This window comes from Grampus griseus, assembly GCF_964374135.1.
Source record: "Grampus griseus genome assembly, chromosome: 4".
NCBI lineage: Eukaryota > Metazoa > Chordata > Mammalia > Artiodactyla > Delphinidae > Grampus > Grampus griseus.
The window spans coordinates 107,283,492-107,293,342 of record NC_138997.1 but is presented as its reverse complement, the minus strand read 5'-3'; positions in this window follow the sequence as shown (position 1 = coordinate 107,293,342).

Genomic DNA, 9,851 nt, shown 5'->3' with positions numbered 1-9,851 from the left:
ATATTTTTGTAGTCGTTGATTTTTTTTTTTTTTGGTAAGGAAAGAACAATATCTCAGAAAGTGATCATGTATGTTTTTTTCCTTCAGTCGACCCACGGCTAAGGCAAATGGAACACCAGTGAATAATAAACACAGGAGATAGTAGTTGCACCAGACTGTCTGGTTTACAAAGCTCTTTCCCGGGCACTGCTGCTTCGGTGACATGTCAGTTCTGAGAGGAAGGAAGGGCATCCACGCTTGTCCCCATGCACAGATGTGGAGAAGGATAGCAGAGAGGTTTAGTCACATATCCAAGATCACACCACGGATGCGTGATGGAGTGGCGTAGGAACCCACCCCGGGCTTTTGAGGAAAAATCCACAGTCCTTGCGGCTACGCTGTGCAGTAGCGCCTTCCTGCAAGGCATCCAAGGAACCGAATGTCTTTAACCCAAATTCATAGTAGTGACAGGTGTGGGAGCGTGTGTCCTAGATCTTTCTGTGTTGTTGTTGTTTTTTTTATTATCATCAACTTGATAGTGTTTTTTTCAGAAAAAGAATTATAAGAACAGCCACAAAAACAAAACTTGCTGCTGTTGGTTCTATATTTCTTCTTAGCAAGTCGGCCCCTTCATCAGGGCTGGGGGGAAGAGGGAAGCGTTCAGATTCTAGGAGCTTGGCAGTGCCCGGTGACCACCAGGGCCTCACCAGGAACCCCAGGGGTGGAGGCTCCTCCCTCTGTCGTGTGCTTCAATCTTGGGGTCCCGTTCTACCTGGCTGGCAAGGTTCTAGCCCTTGCTCCGGCGCTCACTGACTGTGAAGTTAGGCAATTTTCCTAGCCACTCTGAAACTCAGTTTTCTCTTCTGTAAAACGAAGCTGACAGTCCCTATACTTTTCTCATGGGTCAGGATTCCATACGGAAAAGAAGCACTTGCCAAACACTTCACACGTTTAGTTCTCGGGCGGCACCACTCTAATAAGGAAAGAGCCCTGGGTCCGAGTCAGAGGTTCTGATTCCGAGTCTGTGTTATCTGTACGGCTTATGTTACCTCTTCGGCTTCCGCTCATTCATTGCAAAACCGGAGGGCATCTTGAGCGCACGTGCTTACCCCCTGCTGGGCTCAGCATCCCGTCAGTGTTGTGCATTTTACGCAGCCATCGCTTAAAACTCTCTGAGCACATGTGCCCTTTTGACAGAAGAGGAAAGTGAGGCTTGGGAAGGTCAAGTCTGGGTCTGGGTCCCTGGAATCCTAAGTGGCAGACCTGGGATTTGAACCCAGGCCTGTCTGATTAGTCTCTCCTTCTGGGCCATAAAATGCCTCTCGGGAAAGGGTGGGAAATGCCAACACTTTGTCAAAGAGGGATTCACCAGTGATTCTAATTTTCCTCTTCTGCTCCCACCTCCTCTGACTCAGGAGGGTTCTCTGCCCCACTAGGACCCAGACCTCCCAACTTCCGACAGGGGGAATGCATCCCGGTCCCCCATCCTCCCTCCCAGGCCCAGCCGGGCAGCAGGGGGCGGGGCAGCCGCCGGCCCCAATCCTCCCAGAGCCACTTTCTTCGGGAGCCCGGTCCCCAACTGTCCCCTGGGGTCAGATCCATCACGCCACTCGATCAGGCGTGCTCAGCCGGAGGGTCAAGTGGCCGGCTGCCGCTGGGCACCGGGAGCCCATCACAGCCATATTTAATTTAATTAAGGCTGTCAGCACTATTGATTTTGGCAGTTTCAATTACTAGCCTGTTATGGTTTCTGGATCAACTGATCTGTGATGGGTCGTATCAGCAAAGACACACATTGAGGAGAGGGCCCTTCATCTCCTTTAAAACCTGACACATCCTGCCACGGGCTATAAGTTATTGCTTTTATCCTGTCCCGCTCCCCTTCCCTTCCTCATAATTAATTTCTCATTAGACAGCTCTTTATTGTTTAATTTGTGCAGTTTATAATCAAATTGGGCACATTAATTGTCGTTGAATTTAAGGCTAATGAAAAATAAAGGTTTTCAATAACTTATTCTTCCATTACTCCCGACAAGATAAAATAAAGCGCTTGGAGAAGTGTCAGCTTTTTAAATTATAAATTAGGTTTTTTAAAGAGCATGGGCATTTAAGGAGCCGTTATCACACATTCAGTAATTAAAATCCTATGCTGCAAAACAACTATTAAGATATAATTATGCTGCTTTACTCTTAGGCAGCCCAGCAGCTTGCTAAAGGCTTGATTCTTCATTGTGACGCGGTGGGGATTTCTGTTGGGTTCGGGGAGGGAAAGCTAAGTGGGCAAACTGGGGAGCCAGGACGCGTCACTGCTTTTGATTGAGATTATTTGATCAACGGGGCGTATCGAAGGGGCACCCACTCCTGGGGCTTGTCTCTCAGTCTTTCAGATCTTCGAGAGGCTGCCCAAGGCCCCTGGGTGTGCCCGACCTGTGCTGAGTCCTAGAGACACAGGGACCAGGCGGACACGGCGGTGGGGGGACTGACAGACACGCAGACAAAAGTATGCACAGGTTGGTGGGGAGCAGATGAGGGAGGAAGTGCTCAGATCCAGCTGTGGGAGTGACCAGATCTACTTATGGGGGTAGTCAGAGCTGTGGAGGTGGTCAGATTTATCTGTGGGGGAACCAGGTCCACCTGGGGACATGGTCAGATCTACCTATCGGGTGACCAGATCCACTGGAGGGGTGACTGGATCCCCTTGTGAGGGTGGCTGGGTAGAGTTTCCTAGTGGAGGTGATACTTGAAGTGGAAGGTCTTCACTGCTTGGAGAGTGAGGAAGGCCCTGTGGGCAGAGGTCCCAGCGTGAAGAGGCTGCTGGCAGATGACGTGGCTGTTCTTTTGGAGGAGAGAAAGCGATCTGCAGGTGGGGTGGAAGGTGCAGAGCCCGGGGGGTCATCGTGGAAGGACGAAGCCTGAGGGGATGTGTGCGGGGGGCGGTGGGGATGTTTAAAGACCAGATACCAAATAGGGCAGTTGGAGGACTCGTGCACCAGAGCACCTACTATGTGCCATTCACTCTGCTAAGCCCTGTCATAATGTTACCTCATTTAATCCACCCACATTCCTCAGGGATGTGTTCCCCATTTTGCAGACCAGGAAGCTGGAGCCTGTGGAGGCCGAACCCACACACCTCTTACGTGGCAGCACTGGATTTAAACCTAGGCCCCCTGCACACTCTACCACTTTGCACCCGCAGCTCCATGAGCACCTACTATGCGCAGGGAACCATGGCAGAAGTTGCAGGAGAAACAGGTGAGGTGGACAAGGTCCAGCTCTCAGAGTGCTGTGAGGGAGCTGGGTGTGTCCACTGGAATCCAAGAGGAGGTAACGTGATGAGACAAGGAGAACACATCAAAGGAGGGCTTTGTACTAAACACAGCACTAAAGAACCTACTTGGTCCAACTCCCACTGCTGGATCTATGCTTTGGAAAGAGATTCACACATTCGCTTCTCTGCACCACCGTTCCAGGCCCTCAGGACCAGAGATGAGCAGCAAAACAGAGGAGGCTGATGTCCTACCAGCGAAGCAGACGTGAATGGAGAAGCTTCCAGAAAAATGTGTGAGGCTTCACGGAGCAGGCTGCTTGGCTCATAGAAGGGTCCCCTGCAGAGAGGTTGGCAGTGACCTCCCTGAGAAGTGACATTTAAGCCGTGACACGAGGGATTAGCAGAAGACTCAAAGACAAATCCACAGAGGAGTTGATTTATAACTCCCTCCCATGACAGGGGGAGGCCTCTGGGAATTCCAGGCCTCAGGCAAACCACTCATCCTCTTTGGGCCTTGGTTTCCTCGTGTGTAAAAATGAGAGAAATCGGCCACTCTAGATGACCTTTCAGGTCCCTGGGCGTGAAGAGTGAGGTCTTTATGGGTCTGTAAGACTCCTGGGCTAAGAGATTGGGAATTGCTTTGAAAACGGTGGTCCTCTGGTGCCGACCACCCCCGCCCAAATTCCTGACGTTCTTTGTCTTGGGGACATCTGAGGGTCCCCACCTGAAGGATTAATTCTGCCCTCCTCCCAGGACTGTCACGCACAGACATATGAAGGACTTGCCTCTCCATCTCCATGCTGAAACCCCTGTTGCCGGACCAGCCCTCCTGTTTCCAAGCAAGGAGTCAACATTGGAGTAGGGATCAGACCAACGTTCATGGTGCCCCAGCTCTGCACCTGGGACAGACAGACGAAGCATCTTTCACCCTCTAACTAGTTCCTCCTCACAAGTGCACCCAGAGTTAGAGACTTTTGCTCCCCTTTTGTGGATGGGGAAACTGAGGTCAGGGGATTATGGGGAAGGGAAGGTAGGTCAATCCAGTCCTCCCTATAACACTGTCCATTTCATGGTCCAAGAGCCCAATAAGAGGTGAGACATTTCTATTAGGCTTTAGTGAAAGCTCTCCTCTGAAGGGAATGCTTTGCTTCCAGTAATCGTCCACCCGGCACCTTCAATTCCCAGGCACAGAAGTCCCCAGGTGATTGAAACATCTCCCCTGTCCTCTGGAGACGGAAATCGGGGATCTACGTGTACACTTTATACTGGATTTAAATCTCCTCGTGATGTTCCACAAACAAAGCTATCAAACAGAACTCCTTTGTGGTTTGCGATGCTTATGACTGGTCCAGTTCAAGAATGTCAGATCCTCCTCACAGAGGAAGTGGGGACGGCCATGACCTCTGCAGGAGACGGTTCCTATAATGAAATGTGACGACTCACGCAAAGTTCTCAGCCCCATGTGAGGCCTCGACGCTGCTCTAAGCCGTGCCGGCAGCAGCCAGCGAGCCCTCCTGAGTGCCCAGCGCTTTCACACCTGCTCAGACTTAGATGGATTCTTGGAGGTGCTGCCACGGCCCACTTTCCCTGTAACCCCCCACCTTGGATGAACCCTGACTCACAGGGGAAGGGTCTCTGGCCACGTCCCACCATTAGCAAGAGGCAGAGTCGGGGTTGATGCCAATTCCACGCTCTGATCTGCGACAGTACACGTCTCCCTCCTACCCTCCCCGCAGCGAGAAGTGACAAGAGAAAACACCAAGTCCCAGTGCTGGGATCGCCCCACGTGGCACGGGCAGGAGCGGATTCCTTCCCAGAGAGGAGAACGCTTTGGCTAATCTCAGACCCGTATGGGGCCCGTGTGGTTTCCCAAATGGTTTCCCACCCACTGCTTGCTGAGAACAAAATGGATTCACGTTAATTTATCCTCGTGGAGCAGCTACTGCGTGTCCGGTGCTGGTGACCAGAGAGCCAGGGTCCCCCTCTCACGAGGCTGCAGGCTTTGGGAGGCAGACGTCATCCGGGTGAGACGTATGTAGGTAGTGCTGGGCGCAGGCAGGCGAAACTGGAGTGATGTGATGAGAGCCGGGGTGGGAGGGGCCTGGGCTGGGTATGTCTCCCTGGGGAGGAGCACGGCCTTAAAAGCAGACCATCTGCGTGGCCTCAAGCAAATTATTTAACCTCTCTGTGCCATGTGAGTTTCCTCATTTGAAATATAGGAGGACAGCCACACATACTGTCATTAAGTTGTCTGGTGGGTTAAATGAGGAGCTTGTGAAGCAGCTGGGAGACTGTGCTGTCCCCAGGAAGTATCGGGTGCTGTTATTATAACTACAGGGTGGTCGGGGAGGCCTTCTGTGGGGAGTAACACTGAGCTCTTGGGCTGCTGTGAGGAAGGAGGGAGGAAAGAATGGAAGCCAGGAGACACAGTAGGGGCTGACTGCAGGTGACCACGCAGGAGCCGATGGTGGCTTGGACCAGGGCAGAACTGGTGAAGATGATGAGGGTGTTAGCTGTGGGAAAGGAGGGGAAGGGTGTGGCAGGCAGATGGAACAGCAAGTGTTAAGACCCAGAGGCAGGAAAGCTGCCAGCTTGTTTGGGAAACAGAAGGATAAATGGCCAGAAGGAGTGAGGAAGAGAGCCTTAGGGGGTGAGGTCAGAGGTATAGGTAGGGGCCAAAGCCCATAGAGTGTCATGAGTCAGGGCAGGGAGGTTGGCTTTAAGCGTAAGAATAGTGAGATGCCCTTGTTGTTTTTTTTGTTTGTTTGTTTGTTTTAGCTGAGATATAATTTGCATACCATAAGATGCACACTCTTAAAGCCATTGGGGTTTTTTTAAAATTATTTGTTTGTTTATGATTGCATTGGGTCTTCATTGCTGCGAGAGGGCTTTCTCTAGTTGCGGCGAGCGGGAGCTACTCTTCGTTGTGGTGCACGGGTTTCTCATTGCGGTGGCTTCTCTTGTTGCAGAGCACGGGCTCTAGGTGCACGGGCTTCAGTAGTTGTGGCACACAGGCTCAGTAGTTGTGGCGAATGGGCTTAGTTGCTCTGCGGAATGTGGAATCTTCCCAGACCTGGGCTCGAACCCGTGTCCCCTGCATTGGCAGGCAGATTCTTAACCACTGCACCACCAGGAAGTCCCAAGCCATTGGGTTTTAAGCCGGGATGTTGGAAGACTATGGGAGCAGCCTCTTAAGATGGTCCTCATGATACCTACCTCCTGGTATTCCCACTCTTGTGTAATCCCCTATGGGACTGGGGATGTGGGAATAACCTGTTACCTGCTTCCAACCAATAGAATATGGCAAAGCTGATGGGATGTATGTGATTCCCATGATTAGGTTTCCTAAGCCTGAAGCACACATCTTGCTAAGTGACTCCCCCTTGCTAGCATCGATGAGGCACGCTTCCATTTGGGGGAAGCCCAAATTTGGGCAAAGAACTGCAGATGGCCCTAGGAGCTGAGGGCAGCATCCAGCTTACCGCCAGCAAGAAACAGAAGCCCTCCGTCCTACAGCCATAAGGAACTAAATTCTGCCAACAGCCATGTGAGCTTGTAAGCAGTTCCTTTTCTGGTCAAGCCTCCAGATGAAAACCCAGCCTAGCAGAGGACCCACTTAAAATTCCTCCAGACTTCAGACTCACAGAGACTAGGAAATAATAAATATAGGTTGTTTTAAGCCACTATGATTGTAGCAATATCGTTACATGGCAATAGATAACTAACACAATGACAGTCCTCTATGGGTCTGTCCATTTCTGACAATCAGAAGCACTGACTGACTTTGTTCCATGCTATCTTTTCACAGATGTTTGTATATGAACAGCCTTGGAAGATAAAGAGAGTGTCTGCCTCCCAAGCAGAGGGTGGATTCACATACCATCTAGTATGATGAAGATAAGCATCTCCCTCTGGGGCAAAGTTAGGGCAGGTTTGTTTGTAGTTCATTGGAAAATATTGGGGCTCCCTAAGTTCGGGGTTCCTTTCCTGTAATGCAGCCCACTCTCCATGCACTAATTTCTTGGTCCTGTTGCATCACCCTGTGGGAATCAGGCAATTGGGGCTTAGAAAAATGGTTCAAGAGAATAATGATGCCCTGGCTATGGCCACTGGTGTCAGTAATACACAGCTCTCTGTCTCTGACCCAAGAGTCTCCTGTCTCTGCCAATATCCATGAAGCTGTGACAGGCTAACTCGTTACCTGGCAAGTAGGTTAAAATCCCAGACCCTTCACTGTCCCTGTGACGTGACCTTATTTGCATTTTTAAAAGCTCTCTTGGGCTGCTGTGTAGAGGAAACAGGCAGGCAAGAATGGAAGCAAGGACATAAAGTAGGAGTTGACACAGTCATCCAGGCAGGAGCTTATGGGGTGCTATGGGCTGAATGTTTATGTTCCCCCACTCATATGCTGAAGCCCTAACCCCCAAGGTGATGGTATTAGGAGGTGGGGAATGTAATTAGGTTTGGTTGAGAGCATGAGGGCGGGGCCCCCATGGTTGGATTAGTGCCCTTATATGAAAAGGAAGAGACACCAGAGAGCTATGTTTCTCCACTGGTGAGAAGCTGGGCGTCTGCAAGCCAGGAAGGGTTCTAACTAGGAACCAAATCAACCAGCACTTTGATCTTGGATTTCCCAGCCTCCAAAACCATGAGAAATATATACCCATTGTTTAAACCCTCCAGTCTGCAATATTTTGTTGTGGCAGCCCATGTTTACTGAGACAAGGGGCTTGAACCGGAACAGAACTGGTGAAGATGGTGACATGAGTTTTGGAGGAAGGTCTGGCTACTTATTGAGGGATGAGGAAACGGAGGGAAGAATCAAGGACTCTCCTGTGTTTTTGGCCTGTGCACATGGAGTGAAGGTAGCTCTGTTTGTTAAGATGAGGATGGAAGGGCCAAGGAGGAAGGGGTGGGGAGAAACCATTCGGTTTTGAACATGTTAGAGAGGAGATGCCCATTCGACGTATAGGGGAGCAGATGAGTTTGTGAGTCTGGAGCTCAAGAGAGGGATGTGGACAGGAGGTATAGACGTGCAAGAGAAGGCAGAGAAGAGAGAAGGGGAGGGATGAAAAGAGGCTCTGGGATGGGCCTCTGGGGTGCTCCAGTGTGGGAGGGCTTGGCTAATGGGTCAGCCAAGTTCAAAGGAAGGCCTTGAGCACTGACCTAGAGGAATGAAGGCCTCCCTCAGGATCAGGAAGCCCCTTGCCAGGCCAGGCATTCCCCGTCTTGTTTCCCCTCTTGTTTCCAAGGATTCCTGGACAAGGGTCCCTGGAAAGTGGAGGCCCTTAGGGGCTTGGAGGAGCAATTTGCCAACTGGTATGGAAGTATTCTCATAGTTAAACAACCAGAATAATTGTCCCAGAGTCCACTGAATATCACCAACTTCAAGACCCCTTGGCAGGGGTGACCTGGGTCCGCCCCCCCCAGTTCCCTGATCCCCCTCTCAGGAGGGATACTGGCCTGGTTGCCAACTGGTCACTGTTTCCAGATCCTGAATTTTCATTAAAATCCTGGGCATTTCCCCAGAGCTCAAAGGCGTCCCAGTTAATTATGGGCAAACATTGGCTCTCCCCCCGGAAATCTGCCACCCCAGCCTGCCTCCGTCCCCTATGATTTTATTAAAATCCACCTTGCCAGCCAGGGCCCTGAGATTTATGGCCACAGCTAATAGGCTGCCTCCCCACGAGACATAAATCTGGGGCCTGCCCAGGGAGCTCCTTGCTGCTAAGAGGCCGGTTAATTGTTCCACCTAGAGGGTTCCACGGAGGAATGTTCAATTAGGCCTCTCAGAAAATTTGGAGCATTAAATAAGGTGGATGGGGATTTGGGCGCCATTATTTTCTGAGAAACAGCCCTTTCTTGCTCCCTTGGCTGGTTGCAGGCCCCTGGGCCTCCTCTGGCTTTTCTCAGGCCAGGAGGCATTCTTGAGGGTCATGGAGCAGTGTTCTCCATGGTCAGTTAGAAACAAGACAGCCCCAGGATTTATCTTCCTTCAAAAGTCCTTGGAACTTTCTCACCCAAAGTCAACCGCTGACTGGCCTCTCTGTGTCCTTGGTGAGTCACCTCAACTCTTAGAGACCCTGTTTCCCTTCCTCTAAGATGGGGCAACACTGACTGCTCCAGCTGCCTCACAGCAATGCTAGGGGATCAGGTTCATTCATTGGTTCATTCAACAACTATTGGCTGAGTCACGGGCACAATAAGCTATTGGCTTCCTAGGTGCCAGGAAATGTACCAGATCTGGGGTTACAGGGAGAAAAACCTCAAGGTCCTGCCCTCAAGGAGCTCACAGTCTCGACAGAAGGCAGGTGAAGGGACCCTGAAGAAGTGGGCTGGAAAATGCCATGATAGAGGTTCTAGGGTAGGGAGCTGGGAGCCCAAAGGGGATGCAGGAAGGTGACATCAGTTGCAGAGGACTTCCTGGAAGAGGAGACAGGCATTACATGTTTTTGTTGTGCCTGGGCATGGCTGAGCTCCCACATGGCATCATCGCAGCACATCCCATTGCAACATTTCTTTCTCAGAGGCTAATTTGTGAACACACTTTGGGAATACCTTGCTTTCACTCTAGATTGACAACCACGGGAAAGGGGTCTACTGC